Source organism: Cheilinus undulatus, linkage group 17 (assembly GCF_018320785.1).
Source record: "Cheilinus undulatus linkage group 17, ASM1832078v1, whole genome shotgun sequence".
NCBI classification, from domain to species: Eukaryota; Metazoa; Chordata; class Actinopteri; order Labriformes; family Labridae; genus Cheilinus; species Cheilinus undulatus.
The window spans coordinates 16089917-16110821 of record NC_054881.1 but is presented as its reverse complement, the minus strand read 5'-3'; the positions used below and the strand labels follow the sequence as shown (position 1 = coordinate 16110821).

Here is a 20905-nt window from a genome sequence, read left to right as displayed (position 1 = left end):
GGCATTTCAACCTTCATGAATGTCACCTTACTGTAGATGCTCTGGTTGAGCCAGCCTGTGTTGACAGAATTGCTCTCTGGCACAAAGTTAGAAGAGAAGATGGATGTTTCTTTCATGTCTTAACAGCAACTTAATAGTTTAAAGCTACAGTGAGCATTCAATTAACTTAGCTCAGCATTAAAGGTGAAGACCAGGGGGAACGATAGCCAACGGTTAAAACTGGGGTAGGAGCAAAATATCCATATGGCAATAGTATATATCATTGTGCATTTACTGAATCACTGGGGCCACAATCTATAATCTAATTCAAAAATACAGAACTCTTTACCAATTTCCCTGACTCACCAATTCATGACTCCTCAATATGGAACTTGAACATCAATGTAGGAGACATGAACAGAATTTAATAGCCAAAGAAGTTTACAGCAGAAACAGAAACATTAAGGTGATGCTGGACACAGGTGACGGTCTAGGATAAAAGACTTAAGGTCAAACTGGTACCAAATTGTATTGAATAAATAAATGGAGCCTTCACTTTACCTTCATGGAGGCATTTTTCATAATTCAGTAAATAAAATTGTAACCCATCATTGTATGATTATTGGGTGATAAATCAAGTTACTGAAGAATTGTATTGTGATATTATTATTGCTATGAGCCACTCACTCCTCATCCTACTTTACCATATATCATATCAGATCTTATTGTATTGTATCGTACTGCATTGAATCGTATCATAACGCATCATATCTAGAATTAACTTGACAGGCTAGATGGATGTGTGAAACACATCCATCTGGTAAACCTTCCATAGACGGCGTCTGGGAAAGGGCAGAGCCTTTGAAAACCTCGGAGGTTGATTGGATGGACGTTCTGTCTGTCTTTACACGCCAATCAGAGCAACGAAACACGGCGTCGTAGCCCCAAACCAAGGTGCGCAGCTACCCACGAGTTAACTTAGAAGAAGAATGAAAACATTTTAATATTTAATATTAATATTTGGTCCATGGTGGCTGTAGACATGTCAGTACATGACTTTTATCATTTTTGAAAAGAAAACTCAACGGTGTCCTTTGTTTTTCTTTTAACAAAGAAATGTAGTCAACTTCTGATAAAACTGGTGCTTTAGCAGCTTTCATGCTAATCTCTTCCGCCATGAATGCAATGACCTCTTGTCGCTGCTTGCTTATGGCTCATGACCCCGCTGCACCTGAAAATACTGTCCCTCCCACGGAAACAGGCGAATCCATCTGCTTTGCAAGGTTAATCTAGGATTGGGTATCATTTCTTTATTTCCGATAGATAAGCGCAACTCATTCGGCTACTTTGCCAAAACGATGGCGGGCCCACCCCTTTCTGGGGGAAAACATTCCATAATGAACGCAGTAAATCAGAAAGATTGGGTCATTAGGAATTTATAAGCTTAAAATATGAAAACCATGCAGTTAAATGATAATTGGGAGCCAAAATCCAATGGCCAGTGAGATAAGCATATAATGTAGAACATTTATGTCATGATCCGACATAACATACCTTATGTGTGTGGATCTTAACAACTGAATTTGGTTAATTAGTTAGTAAATGTGTGAAAAAGCTGATAACAGGCTCCTGCTGTCCCAGAGCTATTGCTAGCCTTAGTGCATTAAGAACAGAGCATCGGTCCAACATTTGCCCCCTTTACTTCTCTCTAGTTTCAGCCAAAAGACACAGAACTCTTCTCTGACACTCTTTCATCATTTGAGAGTAACAAAACATGGCTTAAATTGTGGCTTTTTGATTGTTCAAAGCACAGAACTCAACAAAATGGCTTTTAATCGCATTGTCACTGCTGTTTTGTAATGTTCTGCCATTCAATCTGAGGTCTTGTTTTCCCACAGATGGGGGTGCGGTCACAATGGAAAGCAGGAAGTAATGCAGCACTGCTCTTTTCCATACCAGTGTTGAATCGATGCTTTTTAAAATCATGCCTGAATCAATACTTTAAGGAAAAATAAAGAATAAAAGCTGTCGTGTAATCATAAATGATTCAAAGAAATATCTTCAAAGATGTGAATAAAACATACAAGTAAAGGAGTAACCTCCAAGAGTCTCAAACTTTATGCTTTTTGTGGATTTCATCTGGATTGGCAGAGGGTCATGTCAGGGTGGCAGGGTCCCTAAATGTAGCACAGAAATCTGCAATTTTATTCAGTTCTGTAGCTATCAGATGTGTTGGTACCGGTACCATTTTCGGTTCTCATCCCTAATCATATCATGCTGTGTTGTGTTGTGAGTCATGCTGATTCCCACACCTAGTCAAAACATCATTTGAATCATAAACCAACATCTCTAAAGCTGACCTTTACCAAGCAACTTGAAGGTTTTAGAGACCAAAGAGCATAACAACAGGTTATATCCTAAGCTAAACACAGGAGCTGTAATCATATCTTTACAGCAAATTTAAAGCCACTGTGAGCAGCCATTACCTTAAGTTAGGCACTGTCCACATGTAGGCGAGTATTTTTAACAAAGTAGGAGAGTAATCTTGTCCACACTTAACATCTTTGTCTACATGAAAATGCAGGAATGTACTTTTACATGTTGTAAGGAGCTTGACATGTCAACAGCAGTGGTATTCAGATTTATTTGTTGCTCAGCAAGTCAAGCTCACTAAGAGACAGCGACAATGTCTTTAATGTAAAAATATCCTTGCTGTTCTTCTGCAACGACAATTTCATTTTCAAGGCTGTCCCATCAATCCAAACTGGGTCTGATCTAGAAGCACCAATATTCACGGGTAGGTTTGTATCTTTGGAGTTAGCAATGTTGAAATCAGCACAAGTTTAGCATCCACTGCTGCCATGTAAATAAAAGTGATGGGTTGCACACTACTAACATCAAACATAGGAGAAACCAGCGCTCGGTATGACAGTAGAAGCCAAATCTCTCTCTACCCCATCTACACATAAATGCAGTAAACGGAGTTCCTCAACATTTTCACCCTGGAAAGAGTTTCAAAATGGTGTATTTTCAGTGATCTTAAACACAGTTTGCATGACTACAGAAGGCCAAAATGGACAGAAAAACCTGTGTTTTCCAAAATATCCATCTACTTGTGGACAAGGCCTTAGCACACAGTACAAACAAAGAGAAAAATGCCATTATTATAGCAGGGCTTTAAGCCAGAGAAGGTCTGTCCAAGGGCAGTTACCAGATCACCAGTGGAGGTTCCAGCAAGCTAGTGTGCCTAACATGGAATAAAAACTATTAGTTATTGTGTTTAATGCTTTAACTCTGGGACACTTTTAAACATTTGGCCTGATGTGCCATTTAAATAATTTTGAGATGCTGGGAGCCAAATTGGATGCCCTTAAATTAAGTCAGACTTAATTTTAAGCTAAGCTAGCTGTAATGAGAAGTTAATCAAGCACACAGAAACGAGTGACAGTCTTCTCATCAACCCATCTGCAGTACAGGAAATAAATCCATCTCTCTAAATGTCAAACTATTCCTTTGACTCATGCTTTTTCCATTTTATCTCAACTCAAGTTTTGCTGCAGATCTCATTTCAATCTCCATCCCATTCTCTCAGCACACAGCCATCACAGAGTTAGACCTGGGAACAGTCGAGTGTGGCAGCTGACACAGGGAACCTGATCCCTGAGCTTTCCAGCAGCACAGCTTGTGCACTGCGCACATTCCTGGCTCACAGGGGTCATCATGTCTTCCCTCCTTCTACCTCAGCTCACGGCTTGTTTGCTTTCACATCTTCCTTTTCCATTAACACACCAGGTGGGGGAACAAGTCACAACGATGTTCTTTCCCTGCCATTTATCAAAATTTACTCTTCTTGCCTTTCTCGTCCTTGTATTCTTAAAATGTTTTCATCCTTCTTCTCTGCACGTTGTTCATTTTCTGATGCACTGTGAGTAACAGGCAACAACACTGACAACAAGTGCATTAATCCTGACATAATTGAGTTTTCTTGCCTGTTTGGCCAGCCGACAGGCTGACAGGGGGTCAGTGTGTTTTGGATGCCATATGCAACGGTCTGGCCATCTGCATGTTCTACAGCAGAATTAGCCAGACCGTTGCAAAATGCTGCTCCAACAAAGCGATAGTTGACTGTGATGAATATTAATCACATAACTAATAACTATCTGGAAAAAACACGTAAAAATGAATGCTTTCCAGCTGCTCAGCAGGGATTACTTTGGTAAATTTAAAGTATTCACCTCCAGACAGATGCTGCTTTAGGTAAAGAGTGCAACAGTTTCCCTGTTTACAGCAAGTTTCAGACAGCAGCTCATAGAGTGATGCTTCAAGTGCTTGGCAATTACTCAAGTTTCAATTTCAATTACAGTTTTGGCTTCCCATGCTCATCCAAACATAATAACTGTCACTAAACAGAACTGTTCATATGGTCACATGGTAAAAGTTTCAGTGTTTGTTGTGATATTTTGTCCATGAAAGTATTTCTTTAAGTTTATTCATTGTTGCTGAATATATTTATTTCAACTTTTATGTTTTTTATCCATTAATTTCCACTCATTTTTGCTTGTTTATTCTAAGTGTGACGAAAGTTTAAGTTCGATAAATGCATGCAGTGTGTAATCATGTTTAACAATCATGATCTCAATATCATTTAAAATAATGATAATGACTTATGCCATAATCAAACAGCCATAAGTTCTGCACAACTTATGGCTGCAGAACAAGTTGCGGACCTACTTCCTTTACACCAGTGGTGTCAAACTAAAGGCCTGGGGGCCAAATAAGGCCCATGGTACAGTTATACCACCCTACAAGGCCATACCATATTTCTATTATAACTGGCCCACCGGTAAGAGGTCTGCAGATTTTCTCTAGTATGAGCATGTATACTTAAGATTGAACATTTAAAATATCCTTGTAAAGTCATAAAAATGTGAAAAAGTAAAGGGTAAAAATAATTAGATGAAAAGTCAGTAATGTGGGAAAAGAAATTAATTTGTGTTTTCATTTCATTTTTTCAATTTGGCATCTCACAATATGATGTAAACTTATGATTTTGACTATTTAATCACACATTTTGACCCTTTAGATTTACAATTTAAATTTCAAGTCAAATTTTGACCTTTAAAACCCGTGATTTGCTTTTTATCTCATGTTTTGACCATTACAACTCCTAACTTTGAATTTTAATCCACAATTTTAATCTTTTAGGCTCACAATTTGAAAATAAAACTTATATTTTGGCTTTTAAAATTCAAGATTTCAACTTTCTTTCATATATATCTGCTTTTGAAAAACATCATTTTGACTTTTAATTTTGTGTTTTGAACTTAAATAATACGTTTGACTCTTAATCTCTGATTTTGAGCCTTTAACCTCATCATTTTGTCAAATTTTTAAATCTCAAAATCAATAATCATCAGTGCTTAGTTTTCTTCCCATAATTCAATTCAATTGTGAAAATGAGATTGACAGTTTGTGGTTAAATGTTGACCCTGTTAAGCTCTCGGGTAAGAGCTAAATTCAGAATCCAGCCCCTGCTGTGATTGAGTTTGATACCCCAATCTTGACACAAAACTTAACTGCTGGTGTTACAGCTCTGTCACAACAAATAAATGACTCACATGCCTATGGATCAAGCCTATTGGGAAGAGTGACAACAAGTTTGTTTGAAAAGGTGATTCAAAAGAAAAATACAAACACTTATGTCTCTTAGCGTAATATTTTTTAGTTCACTAAAGGTGTTTTTTGCATGTCAATAAACTCATAAAATAAAATGTCTCAGCTACTACCATATGCTGCTTTATGCTGTATCAGCTCCAGACACACCAGCCTTAAAATATAAATTACATAACTTTAGGTGTCACTCAAGGATTATAAGACTTGAGCTGTCAGACAGACCACTTTCCTTCAGCATCTTCAGGCTCATGTTACATGCCAAGTGTGTAGAGCTGTGAGAGCAAGACAATGCAGACACACCGCCACAACATCCCAAATCTTTAACCAACTTTAGAGGCTTAAACACATCAAAGTGTCCAACTTAAAACAGCAGACTCACCTCTCAAATAAACAGCCTTTTTAAATCCCTTGGCTCTGATGATGCACAACTAAAGTATCCAGTCCTGTTACAGGTAATCAATCAACATGAAGAGAAATCCTCAGCTGACAGGAGCTGAAGTTGTAGTCCGGCTCAGCTTAGACTGCTACTTCCCTCCAGAACACCTCTCTGTGTGTGCAGAGGATTGAGTTGTTGAGGCTCAGACGAGCTGTTACAAACTTTCCCCCTGACTGCTCACACCATCTGCATGCTGAGAAAGCCTCGGCTGTGGACTGAATGGCTGTCGCGGTCAGCACAGTCACACATGGAGCAGGGAGTCCGCCCAGACACATGCACACAAACGCACACTCTCCCGGCACAAACACTGTGGGCTATGCAGTCCGAACTCCTCTAGTCATCCTGACTGGTGAGAGCTCACACTCAGTCTGGGAAGAGCGTGTATGTATGTTTGCTACAGAGAAGGAGGAGGAGGGAGAGGGAGGGGGGAGTGTGTGTATGTGTGTGTAAGCATGTTTTAGGAAGTCTCAAGTTTAGAGCTCTCATTGAGCAGCAGTGCAGTTATCTTTCCCTTATATTTTCAAGCAGCTGAAGACATTATCTGCTGTGAAGTTTCCAAACTTTTCCATGCTTCATTATGTAGAGTGTAAATCACTTCAGATTCCCTCATACATCATCTGTGAGTAATTCTGCAAACAAACACAGAAAGCTGCCCTAGTTTAAAGGAGTCTTCAGGGTGACACATACAAATGACTGCATGCATTCAGCTCGACAAACATTTATTCAGTGACAGTATCCTCACTTTGGTGCAAGCCCAGCTGTATACACACCGGTGGAAAGTGCATCTTGTTTACCTGCAAGTGGTTCAAGATTTCCTCATACTGGTTAGTCTTACAGTGAGTAATTCTGAAGACTACAACCATCCATATTAAGAGGATTTTTTTTTCCTTTTTATGTGCAAAAATAGAAAAATGTCAACTGTTAAGCCACTGTGTCTGCTATCATGTTACAATCAAAGGTATTTAAACCAGAACAATACGTTTTTTAGCCCTATTATCCAATCGCTGAGTTTCTTATCCATCCTAGCTGCCAAAAATGCAGTTTATTCAAGACAGAAAGGACCTAAACATCAAATTTTTGATTTCATGTACAGTCATGTGCACAATTTTGGTGCATGTAGGCGCTAGGGATTCATCACGGGGCCCAATGTGCAACAGCCCAGGTCCAAAGGGGGGGGGGCAAAGTCAAGCTCAACACATCTGGACTCACGTGTGTCACATGGCAGCCAAGGTCAAGCTAAACGGCATTTCTGCTGTCTGGGCCTTTTAACCCCTGATGATATGCCCATAGACTGCTGCTGTTTTTCGTGGCTGGGGACATCCACAGCACAACTAGGAGCTTGTGGTGACCCTGCTTCCTGCCTAGACGGTACCCTAAAGGTGCTTATTCACCATATCTTCCCCGTACTCCAACCTAAAGGTGTGGACTTTGTTATTTTTTCAAAGATTATTTTCCCATGCCCCCCGTAACATGCAAGGACATCCAGAGCACTCAGTTTGTGTCACTCCTCCTTCTTGCCCAATGATGCCCTCAAGTGGGCTTATTCGCCATTACACGCCTTACTTCAGCTTCAGTTTTTGATCCAAACATGCCTAAAAGTTCTACACAGAACTGTAGATGTCTTAGAAGAGATTCCACGGAACTGTCTGCAAAATAAAAACCTTATAAGCCAAGAAGTGGCAACATCATAGACTAACAAGACTAGGTAAAAACCTAGTATATTGCTGACCACAACTATCTGGGATGCCTGTTGAAATGCCCTACTGGCAGAGGGATTTTGTCATTTGTTATTTTTTTTGTTAGCCAAATTTATTGTTGCTACTATAATGCATAGCTACGTGCTGTCCTCTCTCTCTCTCTCTGTCTCTCCTCTCTCTCTGTCTCTCCTCCTAATAAAGCTCTTCTCTGTGTACATCTGTGTACATACTACAGAGACGTGTCGGACTTCACTCATGCAGACAGACACTGAGTCACTGGAGATTAATTTTTTTTTTTTTTTTTGCCAGATATAAGTTTTAATGGTAGTAAGTTTATACTAACAATGAAACACTAACTGTTAATGAACTGTTTGTTCTAAAATAAAAGAAAAACTGCATCAGGTTTCATGAACATTTCTAATTCTCACTCAGACAGGTGTGTAAGGGTCTTTATATGCGTAAAATTAAGCTGAATTTTTACTTTATTCATCTGAAATCTCCTGGACTCCTAAGTTACTCATTTATCTGTTAAAGATTCTTATCCATCGGCCTCTGTTTCTCACTGCCTTAATAAACATTATTTAAAGTTTCAGTGTTCCTATCGTCTTTTATATCCGTTATCTATAAACAGCACATTTATCATATTCCCTGCAAATAAAGATGTGCTAAACGTTTAAGTAGCGTTCTCTTAACAACGCAAACGTGGAGATTTTAACATTTTTTTGTTCCCCATAATCATATAATATTAAGGGATTATTTACCAATTTTTTTTTTAACATAGCGCACACTCCTGGCTCACGCGGGCAACACAGACACACACAGCTGGAGCACACACACACAGTGCTGACGCGCTGATACTCCGTGATCAGAGGGAAGTTTTACGAGGAGAAAGTTTAGATGTTTATCCTCCAGTATTTTGAAACTTTTGCCCTCAACAGATAGAAGCCTGAAGTCTACACTACCGACATGTTAGCGTGTGTTTCAGTGTAGGTGTGTGCATGAGCGTCGTGTTTGTGTGTATGTCACTCTTATGCAGCATGATAGAAGACGAGGATGAGACTTGAGAAGCTGACGCATTAATAGTCAAAGAGAAAGGGACGATAGGAGAAAGAGTGACAGGGGGACAGGAGATCATGATGGAAAAATTAAAAACCAAAGATTGTGCAGGAGTCTCAAATCACGAGTCAGAGTCAAGTCTGTAGCCTTTTGCGCACGAGTCCAAGTCAAGTCTCAAGTCACCAGTGTGTGGAACTTACGTGCAACTCGAGTCCCTATCTCTGGTTGCTCTCTTCTCTTTTTTTTAATAAAGAATTGTATAGTTTTTAGTCCCACTAAACCCCGCCCATAGTGCAACTCTGTATGTATGGCTCTAGTTAACACAGAGGAGGCAGCCATTACCGACAGCATTTAGTCCAAGCAAATCCAACTCTGTATTCTATGGCTTATACAAAAGGATCACTCACCCAGTCACTTAGTCAGTCAGTCAGTATACAGACAGGGAAGATGCTGGAGTGCAAAAACTGCAGTTCCTGAAGTGGCAACATGAGGGTGGCTCTAAAAGGAACGATATCTCAATTAGGCCTTTTATCAAAAAGCCAAATAATTACAACAGTTTTACGAATAAAAACATCCAAATATTAGACTTGCTATTATAAATGAACGGATTATAAAATCTGGGCGGGTACCAATGATACTTTTGCTAATACCAATGTTTGAATCAATGCATCTGCACATCCCTAACTGATATGCTGACAGTTTTACCAATAGACTAAGGCTGTCAAGATTTCTGGTTGGTCAATACTGTTCCATACTGTCTTCTACAAATATAGACTGTCAATTATTTTAATGATCAGTGGTATTGAGAAGTAGAAAATCTTTAACCGCCACTACAGCTCTTTAGTCACGTTTTAAAAAACAGTTTCTCATACTGCACAAATATGTGGGTAACGTTTTGGTATCACAACAGTGAGCAGGAGATAACTACAATTTTTGGTAATAGAAACAATAAATTACCCAGTACTAGATGTCTGGCACTTTGATTTTGGATGCCATAATATCATTTCTTGATATTGTGTTGAAGTTTAATTATCTAATATTATGACAAGACTACAATAGACCATCCTAGGAATATTTGTTCCAGTTTTTTTGATAAGTGATACTTGTATTATTTTTCCAAGTACATGCTATAAAGTATCCATGCTCCCTATGCTAACTGTAGCTGTTTTTTTAAGTTGTTGAAGGGTTTCACATAAATTGATTAAAACATGCATTGGACCAAGGCTGTCTATTAAGGGGAAAAAAAGGGGAAAGCTTTCTTGGGCCCAACACCATGGAGGTGCCTAAGAAGGTTAGCAATTACATGGTCCATTTGAAATTTGAGCAATAAATCTTTTATTAAAAACTAATACCCACCTTTACGTATTAGGGCAACAAACAGCACTTCATTAACTGTAGCATGATTCAAAATGCAAAATCCCATGAGGTGAGGTATTAGCAAAGTGGCAAGCGCTAACATTACTTATGCATGCATGTGCTGACATTACTAAAGCTGTATTTCCACCAGGGGTTCCTGTTTGACTAGTAACAGTTTGTTGTGGCAAACCTCAAAAAATTTAGTGATTTCCATGTACACGCGTACCCTCACTTGGTGGCTGGCGTTGTAAGTCAGCTGGCGAGGCTACACCACTAGATGGAGCTCTTCCTTGCACCTCAGTGTACCATCCAATTCCCTTTGCACCTTGTCACTGACAGCCACCGAGATGGTGCCTCAGAGGTCATCCATGGGGTGACACTGACCGGGAAATCACAGATTGGTAAGCTTGGCACGTCTATGGAAGGGTTCCAAAAAAGTAGGATGAACGAGTTGGTTATTTGGAACCCTTCCAGCTTTTGATAACAGAAATACAAATAAACACACACTGTGCTGTTTCGGACTGAACCGGACCACTCTGTGGAATCAGCCTATACATGACACCTGGGGAGGACCCACTTCACTTTCAGAGTCCAGTCATTATAGTGGGCAGGCCTGCACAGGACTCCTGATTGCACAAATTGCACTCCTTTTCTAACAGAAAGAATACTAAGCTACAGAAATACCTGCTGGCTAGCTTTGCTCACTTGTCAATCCAAAAGTCAACAAGGTCTTTCACCTTCTTCAGCCTGATAAATAAACCTTTCCCTCCAGGATTTCTTGGGCTTTTCTATGATTGTTGGTGGCAAAATGCAGCTTTGAAAAAAGTAAGGTCTACTAAATTACAAAAAAAAGTTGTAGCTGTTTTTTGTGTTCAAAGTGGCCTTGATAAGAAAAGGTTAAAGATTATGTGATTGCTGTAAGAGAAGTTGCAGTGATCTGAGAAAGTGCAAGCAATGAACAGAATTTGCTGGGACTGGCCGAATTTGGGTAAATAGCTGGTCGAATAATCTCAACTTCTTGCTGGGACTGATACATTATTCCCACCTCAAAAAGCACCTAATTTTATGTATACCGTGATTATTGCCCAGTTAATAAATTAGCAACAAGCAAAGACTGTACAGCTCTGATCAGTTAGTGCTTGTAATCTCCTCCCTTCCCTTTAGAACCCCTTCTCCTCAAACATGGTCATGTCTGGCTCATATATCCATATCCATTCACAAAAAGGGAGTGTTACTTTCACTATTTTGACCTGAAAACTTTTCTTTAAGGAGGATAGATGATACACATTTTTAAGTTGTTTTAGTATGGGTGTAAAAACAATTCCTCTTGGGAGTCTGAATATTATTAAACCCAATCTTCATTATAAAGAGGCTACCAACATGCCAACTACAATTTATATTATCAGCCTAGACAGTACAGAACATTTACGCAATCTTAATGTATCTCTGGCACGTGTCAGCCACATCCCCTGCTAATGTCCTCAGCACTAATAAGGGAGGGAAATTCCTATCCGATTGGGAGGCGGCTGACGTGTCAACAATAATTACTTCCTCAAAATCCAATCAACAGGATGGAATTAGTTCATTTACAGACTCACTTGTAATGCAGTACATTAAAACAGGGGCAAACTGGGCCAAAAGTTTGTGTTTGTGACTTAGGAGAGCTGGTTAAATTTGGTGGCAGAGTTGTTCAGAGCCCTGCCGACTGTGGGGGAGGTGACGTGGACTAACACAGACCTGACTAGGTTATTTAGGTGTGAGAGGGTCATGAGTTGGGTCAGGCTGAACACATTACCTATTGATCTGTTTGATGTACGGGCACGCCCTGAGTGGAGAGGCAGGAGGGAGGTCAGTGTCACATTTGAACCTTCGATTAGCATCCGTCAAACGATTGATCAAAGAGGCAGCAGCAGAACATGAATCTGCCCAAAGCTTCAAACTGGGAATCTTATAACTGCACATGCTATAATCAGGGTTTGGTCAGATAACCTACTAGATCAGGACAACCTGAGATAACTAACTAGCATCTTACAGAACAGGTTGCATCAATAAGAGATGTGCGAGCTATTGGCAAGTATTTTCTTAATGGTCAGCCAGATCTGAGGTCATGACGGTCACCCTAAGCCATTATTTATTTAAACTGTCCCCTAATAGTTGGCAGTAATATGCGTGTGTGTGGTGATGTGTGTCCAGTAATGTCAGCCTGAACCATCCAGTATTGCAGCAGCACAAAAAACAGATCTTTGCATAAATGTGAATACAGTTCTGTAAGAAGGATCTGTTTTCTTCTATTAATAGTGCTTAGAGCAGTCGGTTTGACTGTAGGTAAAAGAACACTCAAATGCATTCAAAATTAAGCACAATTTGGTCAAGTTGAGAGGAAGTACTTGTTATCATTTTCTCAATGTGCTGTGTCCTATTTCAGACAGAACGCAGAATCACAGTGTCTGCAGGTAAAAGATGTCTGATAGGTTCGCCAAGCATGGCTAATAGCAACAGTGCTAGAACCACCAGCTCCCAGTCTTCCTTGCAGATGAACTTCCACGTTTGTGATAAATTCCTTTGCATGTAGTTCTGGTCAATATTTCTGTTTAACCTGACAAAGTTTCCTTGAAAACAACTTTTTCTGCACTTTCTACAAAGTAGTGTCAAATTGAGATGGGAAATTTCTCTTTAGTAGAGATGCATTTAAAAGGGTAAGACAGTGTCATTCATATTGATACGACTGATGTTGCATTATAACAAACATTAATTTCATCTGACTTTATCAGGCCTTTGGGGAGTACAATTTTTGAATGGATAGTTTTGGACAAAAAAATAATAAATGCCAGGCCTCGTGCTCTGTAAAATTACTGCTTACAGTAAGAACCACTTAAAGTGATATGCTGATTGACCACAAGATAATCTACTTGAAATGTTTAGTCGAAATGGGGAAATATAACGTTTTTATGTTGCAAACTTATTTGTGCCATTTAGACAGTGCTCTCTCTCTTTTAGTTAAAAATATTTTTAAAAATCCATCCATCCATACATCACCTATCCTGTTCAGAGTTGTGGGAGTAAGGCTGGGCAAATAATCAAAAACTAGATTCAATCACAACATGTCCTACTGCAGATTTCAAATCACAGGAGTTACATTAATTCTTTGACCTGAAATGTGCGTCAAAAGACAGAGAGATTATGCATTACTGGGGGTGTGACGAGACTTGGATCTTGCGAGATGAGACGAGATTTGGCCCCATGTGAACAAGATGAGACAAGATTTTCCTTTTTCTTTTGTGTTGTTTTTTTTTCTTTTGTTTTTTAAATTTGGAAAAAATACATGAGTGGATAATATGTCCTTTATACAGCAGAAAGTCATAATTGCAGAGCAATTCAGGTCTATTCAGAAATGTTTAAACTAACTCCTCTTGTACTGAACAGGCTATCAATACTTACACACAGTTTGAGTTATCTAACTCAAACTGTACGTTTGAGTGCTCTTCAAATCAAAACTTTCATTTAAATAGTCTACCACATCTTTAATTTACTAACTATGCACTCATTGCTACAATTAAGCTACAATAACAATAAAAAAGCATTTAGATTATTTTTAAAGTATTTTAAAAACTTTTCAGGAAAATTAAACTATTTCTCATCCTCTTTAGTACATTCATATTCAAAACACTCAAAAGAAATCTTTCTGTCAAAAACACTTTTGTTTTTGTTCAGATTTGTATCATTTTAACATAGATAAATAAGTGTGCATTTTTTGACAACCTCAATGTAAAGTAATGTTGTCACTGTTTTTAGTACAATTTAGTCAGTGTGCTGAAGCTTTAGGACTTGATGTCACACATGTATTAGTATTATTTAATTTTACTAGAGTTGTAACAAAGTTTAGAATTATGGTATTAAGGCAATTATTTTAGGGATGCAAGACAGTGGATTTTTGCTAATATGCAGTATGTAGATATTTATTAATTAATTCTAACCAAAACAACTACTGGTACTGATATTTAAAGTCCCTGTGAAGTGATAAAAAAAATGTATTTAAAGTTTGTAGTATGTGGTTTGTAGTATGTAGTATGACAGGCTGCTGTGTTATGAACCACCAGGCCAAATTTCAGTCATGCAAAACATCTCCAAGTTAATAAAATTAAGCTTCAAAATCATGAAAAAAGAGGCAGGAAAATCTGCTATTTGGACGGTGTGGGCGTGTCAGTTGAATGAGCTGAAGCCACACCCACTCATGAGAAATACGATCCTCTCAAATAAAAAGAAAAATGCCACTGGTCAGAGCACAGCTTCCAGGCTTGTACCCAAGCAAAGAGACAGAAGATGGGGATTCAATTTACTGTTTTCTGGTACAAATCTATTTGCTATGATGCTGGTAATGACCTGAAGGCCACCATAGCTGATAGATTTGAGAAAGTTACCTTACGATGGCCAAAAATCCCACATGTAGCTGGCTGTTAACTTTCAATGAAGGCAGGGACATCAGCTAACGGACAGCATTGAGATGAATGCGACTCTATATCACTGTAGTGTTAGGGGGGCATCAAATTAAATTTTGGTTCATATCGCACAGCTTGTATAGTGAACCACGCTACAAAATGCTATCCACTTCCAGCGAAAGTTTACATCCAGACAGTAGAGCCAAAGGAGAAGGCCCAGTAAAAGCCAGTCCATGACTACAGCCCAAATGAGTGGGAGGTGGCTTCACTACCATTTGAAACAACGCTGACAAACACTCAGGGCCAGGACATAAAATATTTACAATGCCAACTAGTAAAAGATGCAGCATTCAATGAGTTAGCTGCCTAATAGCACACATCCCTACTTTAAACATCTTGTGACCTATGTGGATTTCTTTAAGACCCTCTGAGGAGCCTTAGTAGTGCATTTACGTTTCTTCTGCAGCAATTATATTGTTTCTTTCACTATGTGACTGCTATTACTTTTGTGACTCATGCTTGCTTATCTGCATAAACCATTTATGCACTTGGTAGAAAACTTTTAATGATGAACTTTGAAACTTTTGTTTCTCTATTATCTTTGTTAACAGAATGGCATACTATTGAAAGAGATCTTGGAATCAAATTTGTTTACTTGCAGCTATTCAGGATATTTATATTTACAGCAATTATCAGCAGTGAGAATACAGTCAAATCTAATCCTCCCAATAAAATCTAATATCAAGACAGACAGAAGGAGAGTTTTCTAGGTACAGTGAAAGTTTCAATAAGATGAAATGAACTGTTGGAACTAAACAACAGTCGACTCTAAGCCATCTGTCCTCAGCCATCTTTCAGCATGTTTTATTATATTTGCAGGATGTGGAATGCCGAACACGAAACACTGTGACCTTGTGACGTAAAAAGTGGTCATCTGTAAACAAGCTGGAGCTGCATCTTCTCCCATGAGGAAGTGCAGGGGTGACTGTATCTGATAGGAGATAAGTCATAAGATTAGAACGGATGAATCTTCACAGAAAAAGCCCCTGGGAATTGAGTTGTCCTCAGTGGGATTGCTATTCTCATGGCCTTGCAGTCAGAGGTTTTGGACAGTTGGTGACTTCTAGGAAAGATAATGAAAATCCTAAGAGGCAGACAGAGAAGCCTTTCCCAGTGCAACAGGATGACACAAGTCATTCATGTTAAAGGTCTTTGCATTGCTGAGTGCTAATATTAGAGCTGGGACGATATGCCTTTCTCCCAATACACTTTATCATGATTCTTGGGTGTCAATTTGATAGGTCACCATTAGGCAGTATAAATAATTACGATTTTCTTTTCCTTTTAACACCAAAACAACAGTCAAATCATACCATAGGGTAGAGGATATCACAGTTAATATCTCCAAAAAACAAGGCACATGAACACATTAGTCTTTGCTTTTTTATCATTCATTTTTGTTTCTTATTACCGATCAAACAGTCAGCATCAACATCCACACAATAACTTGCCATAAATTCATTTTCTCTGTGATCACCTAACAAGCATCTGTGTTCCCTGTTCTCTTGGTGACAAGTGCCACCCCTTCTAGTATATTATTGCTAGGGTTGTTCTGATTCCGATACCAGTATCGCAAATACTTCCTATCAGGGTCCAAAACTAACACTCGTCACTTGCCAATTACGGGTAGATTTTGTCCCTGGCTGGTAAATTTTTAAGACCACTCGCCACTCTGGCGAGTTATTTCTTTTTACCAACAAAAATTTACTTTTATTTGTTACTGGAGAACAATGCTGGTATCAGCTGGTTTCCTGGCAGAGTAATGTGTACTCAGGCCGAGATGATCTTTGGTCACGTAAGTGCGTCAGTCATGACATAATTCACCGCACTGTGAAGGCGCCTTGATAGTTTTTTCTATTGTCTCTTTTTGGTCCATTTAGATTGTTAATGAAGACTGTATACAAAAAAAAATAAATTGATTTGTTGAAGGTTCTTAAGTGGACCATGAGCTTTAAAGCTAAAACAAACATAAGAAAACTAAACTTCTAAGATAAATAGAATAATAAATAAATGATAATCCAAAAATAAAATTTAAAGTTACTCTGCCAGCGTATTTCTTGAGTCATTCTGCCTAGCCCAGATAAAGGAGGGTTGGAATTGTGATGTTATAAAAACAAGAATCGACAGAAGCAAGTTCATTTGTAGTTCTACACATAAGGGTCTTTTTACTCACTTTTGTCTCTCTTGTGAGGTTTTTCCTCTCTCCTACAGCGTCCTTTATAATTAAATCCATACAGACAATTATGCAAATTAGGCAATGACCTCATTTAGCGACCTCTGGTGACTTTTAGCACAGCCAATAGTGACTTTCCTTGCTGAGGAGTTGGCAACACTGCCTCCTTGCTCGTAGATGAAGAAGTAGTAAGAAAAAAAAAAGAATGAGAAGAAGTAGGAAAAAAGTAAAAAGTATGGCGATGCTGGCCAGGTCTTGCGGAGCCTCCCGCAAAAAATAAATAAATAAATAAATAAAACTAAACCAAGAGAACCTGCTGAGGCAGAGATTTTAAACGACCGGTGACCAGAAGATGGAGGTTAATGTTGCTGCTGCTGCTCCCACCACTACCGCCAGTCTCATCATTATTTTCACTCAAGTGATGGCTGTTGCTGTCCGGTCGAGCTAAAATCTTATGTCTCAACTGTCCAAAGAAGATTGAAGTCAGTGATTCAGGTAGAATTTCCTACTGAAAGATTCTTTTTGCACTGTAGTAAGAATACTACAGAATTTATTAACCCATATATTACACTTAACTTTTGAAACAGTTATTCATATTTTAGCATACATCATTGCTAGTATTAAAGCATACTATTAAAATATTGATTGAGAATCGCATATCAGCTCAGTACTGGGTATCGGCCGATACAACACCTTGGTATCGGAATTGTATCGGGAAGGAAAAAAATGGTATTGGAACATCCCTAATTATTGCTAGCCTGGAGCAGTGACATCAGCACCTTGCTAAACAGTGCAGACAAAGACGTTAAGTCAGTGTAGCTGAATAAAAAACTTAAAACCTCTAACACTCTGACAGACATTGAGTTCAACGTTTTTACCACATATTCCTGATGTAACTCTCTTTGTTGGTAGAAAGTGTGCAAAAAGAAAAACAGACCAATATATCATGGGAGCTAACAACAGACTAACATGAGCTCTCTACTAAAACACGTTCACCAATCTGAAGCAAATACCCATGATTCGCTGGATCAAAACACTAGGATCCCTCTTTAATGTTAGTTCACAAACTAATCAGCTAGCTATACTACTCTCTACAGTGAGACAGGTGTATGATACTAAATAAAAACAGACATGACAACAACTGTCTACTGGTCATCATCTTTCAGTTTGGTTGTAACAAGTAATTGATCTATTATCCCGTTCAGTCAGGGACTGATGGGGATGACACAGAAATGTAGCTTTATTTATAACCTGCAAGACTCTGGGCTTTAAAAATACAAGGCATGCATCCCCTGAGCAAACATCAGCTGCTGTTTACCCACACTGATGAAATCGGCAGGGGGGTTATGTAAAGGGTTCCGTATCTTTGTTTTTTCTTTGTTTGTATGTGTACAAGATAACTCGAGAACAGAAAGTCAGATCTTCACCAAACTTTCAGGGAATATTGGGATAGTGACAGGGAAGAATCGATTAGATTTTGGTGATGCACGCACCCATTTTCTCGGACTTCGAATTTTGAACACCATAGTAATCAATGTTCCCCGGTGGCGCTGCTTAGGCGTGGGTCTGCCACCTCAGACGGCCATTCTAGTTTATTTTGTTTCATGGCACCATAATAACTGATCCCAGATCAACTTTTAAAATTCTCCAAAAAACATCACAATTCTTTGGTCAATCTGAAATAAATATTAGTGAATTTGCTGATTATAGAAATTATAGCAGCTTCATTTCAGAGGTCATAAAAATGTCAACAACTAACATCCTGCTGCTGAAATCCATTGAACATACTGTATTTGAAATATCTCTGTATGGCTTTATATGTCTCTATGCCTCGTCTTAATTCTTGCACCAACTGCACTTTTGTTTTTAAATACAGTACAGGTCTCTTCTGACATTGCTTGTACTGTTTTTGTTGTTCTTTTTTACTTTGAATATCATAAAACAGTATAATAAGGGCAATATTATACAGAATAATAATTTCCATTAATAGCCATTTCTTAATTTTATTCTTTGTTAATGCAGACATTAATCAGTGGTTGAATGACTTCTTGAAAGGAGACCGTATCACAACTACTCTACATAGATTAAAGTCTGCACATATGATCTGTTTAAACTTTATCTCTGATGCCCTCAAGTGGCCAAATTTAGTTACTGCATTTTTAATTTCCAAAGGTTTTCAGCCATCACACTAAAGGTAATGAATCAACACAGAATTCATAACTTTCCCAGATTACATCTGTCCCTTTTTCTTGTGGACTCTGTTATTGAATCTCTCTAGGCAAAAGTTTGCTGAAAAATGCAATGGACATAAGATTATATTTTAGACGACTGCTGCATTTTCAAAGTGAGAAGACCGTACACTACAGTACAGTGCTGAGAAAAACTATTTGTTTCCTTCCTGATTTTTTATGTTTTGGACAAAGTGAAGTGGCTTAAAGATCTCAAAAAGCAACACATCATGCTGCCACCTAAAGAAATTCAAGAAGTCACTGACATTATCAGTGTGGAAAGTGTTACAAATCCATTTCTACAGCTTATGGACGCCAGCCAACCATGGTGAGAGCCGCTATCCACAAATGGAGAAAACTTGGAACAGCAGTGAACCTTCCCAGGATTGACTGGTCAACCAAAATTACTCCAAGAGAACATCAACGACTCATCCAGGAGGTCGCAAAAGAACCCAGAACTGCATCTAAAGACTCGCAGGTCCCACTTGAATCAGTTAAGATCAGTGTTCATGATTCAACAACAAGAAAGAGAGTGGGAAAAATGGCATCCATGGGAGAGTTTAAAGGCCAGAACCACTACTGAGAACAAAAAGGCTTGTCTCACATTTACCAAAAAAATATCTTGATGATCCCCAAGACTTTTGGGAAAATATTCTGTGGATCGACAAGACAAAAGTTTAACTTTTTGGACAGTGTGCATCCCGTTGTATCTGGTGTAAAACTAACAGCATGTCATATACATAACATCATAGAGTCAAACATAACAGTGTTAGTGTGATGATCCAGGGCTGCTTTGCTGCATCAGGACCAGGACAATCTGCTGTAATTGATGGAACAATGAATTCTGCTTACTACCAGAAATCCTGTCTGGCCTTCACTGTCCATTTATTGCTCGAACACCCTCAAATATGGCTGAATTAAAAGAATTCTGGAGAGCAGAGGGGGCCAAGATTCCTCCACAGAGATGTAAAAAACTCACCTTCAGTTACCACAAACGCTTGCAGTTGTGGTACAATCAGATAGGGGGGGATAGCTGAGGGTTTTTGGTGGGGGAGGGCAATTACTTTTCACATTGGGCAGTGCAGGTTTGGATGGCTTTTTCCCTTAATAAACAAAGCCAACAAATTTATTGGGGTTATGTTTGTCTAATATTAAAATTTGACTGATGTGAAACATTTAAATGTGGCAAATGTGCAAAAAATAAGAAATCAGGACAGGGGAAAATACTTGTTTCACAGCACCATATGTCTAAGTGTCACTCCCTACATCTCTTCATCCATGTCATAATTTGTCTCAACTGGGACAAAAACATGCAGCAAAAAAGTGTTATTTGCTTTTTTACCTGACAATGATTGCATGCAAGGTCAGCATGCACTGACACTCCTCTACAAACGTTTTCATCTTATTATTAGTGAGGCTGTGCAGGCAATTCCTTCTCCTCTTCTATGTATATAAAATCTGGTGAACTCTGACCTCCACAAAGTTAAAACATCGGACTACCACTAAATTTAAAATTTAAAAATTTATTTGGCCTTGTGTTTTGCTTACCCTTCACTACCCCTCAGGCAAAATTTTCATCAAAATTTGAAGAACTATATTTCTTAGAAAGTGTCCACAGATCTCATCTTCAGTTGATGCTACATTGCCCTCTACTGGTGGCTTTTAAAGTTTCTTGATTGTGAGACTTGAACAGCCTGTTGTGGTTACTTCTCTGAATTGTATGCAGTCAAAACAATATTTTTCCAAAGCATGAACATTTGGCACTTAAAACTTATATGTATTTGGCTCAGTCCTTGTATTACTTTCCCTAA

General features: G+C 38.7%; 1 protein-coding gene across 2 annotated transcripts in view; it reads right to left on the bottom strand.

Annotated features, from left to right (window-relative positions):
• arhgap24 (Rho GTPase activating protein 24) overlaps positions 1–20905 on the bottom strand; it is a 136196-nt gene that overhangs the window by 114732 nt on the left and 559 nt on the right. Inside the window, exon 1 of one of the 2 annotated variants that reach the window (XM_041810904.1) lies at positions 6032–6436. The exons of the other annotated variant lie outside the window; for it this stretch is intronic. The gene's annotated coding sequence lies outside the window, so the exon portion shown is untranslated. Of the gene's footprint in view, positions 1–6031; positions 6437–20905 lie in introns of those variants that run through there. 2 annotated transcript variants of the gene reach the window in all.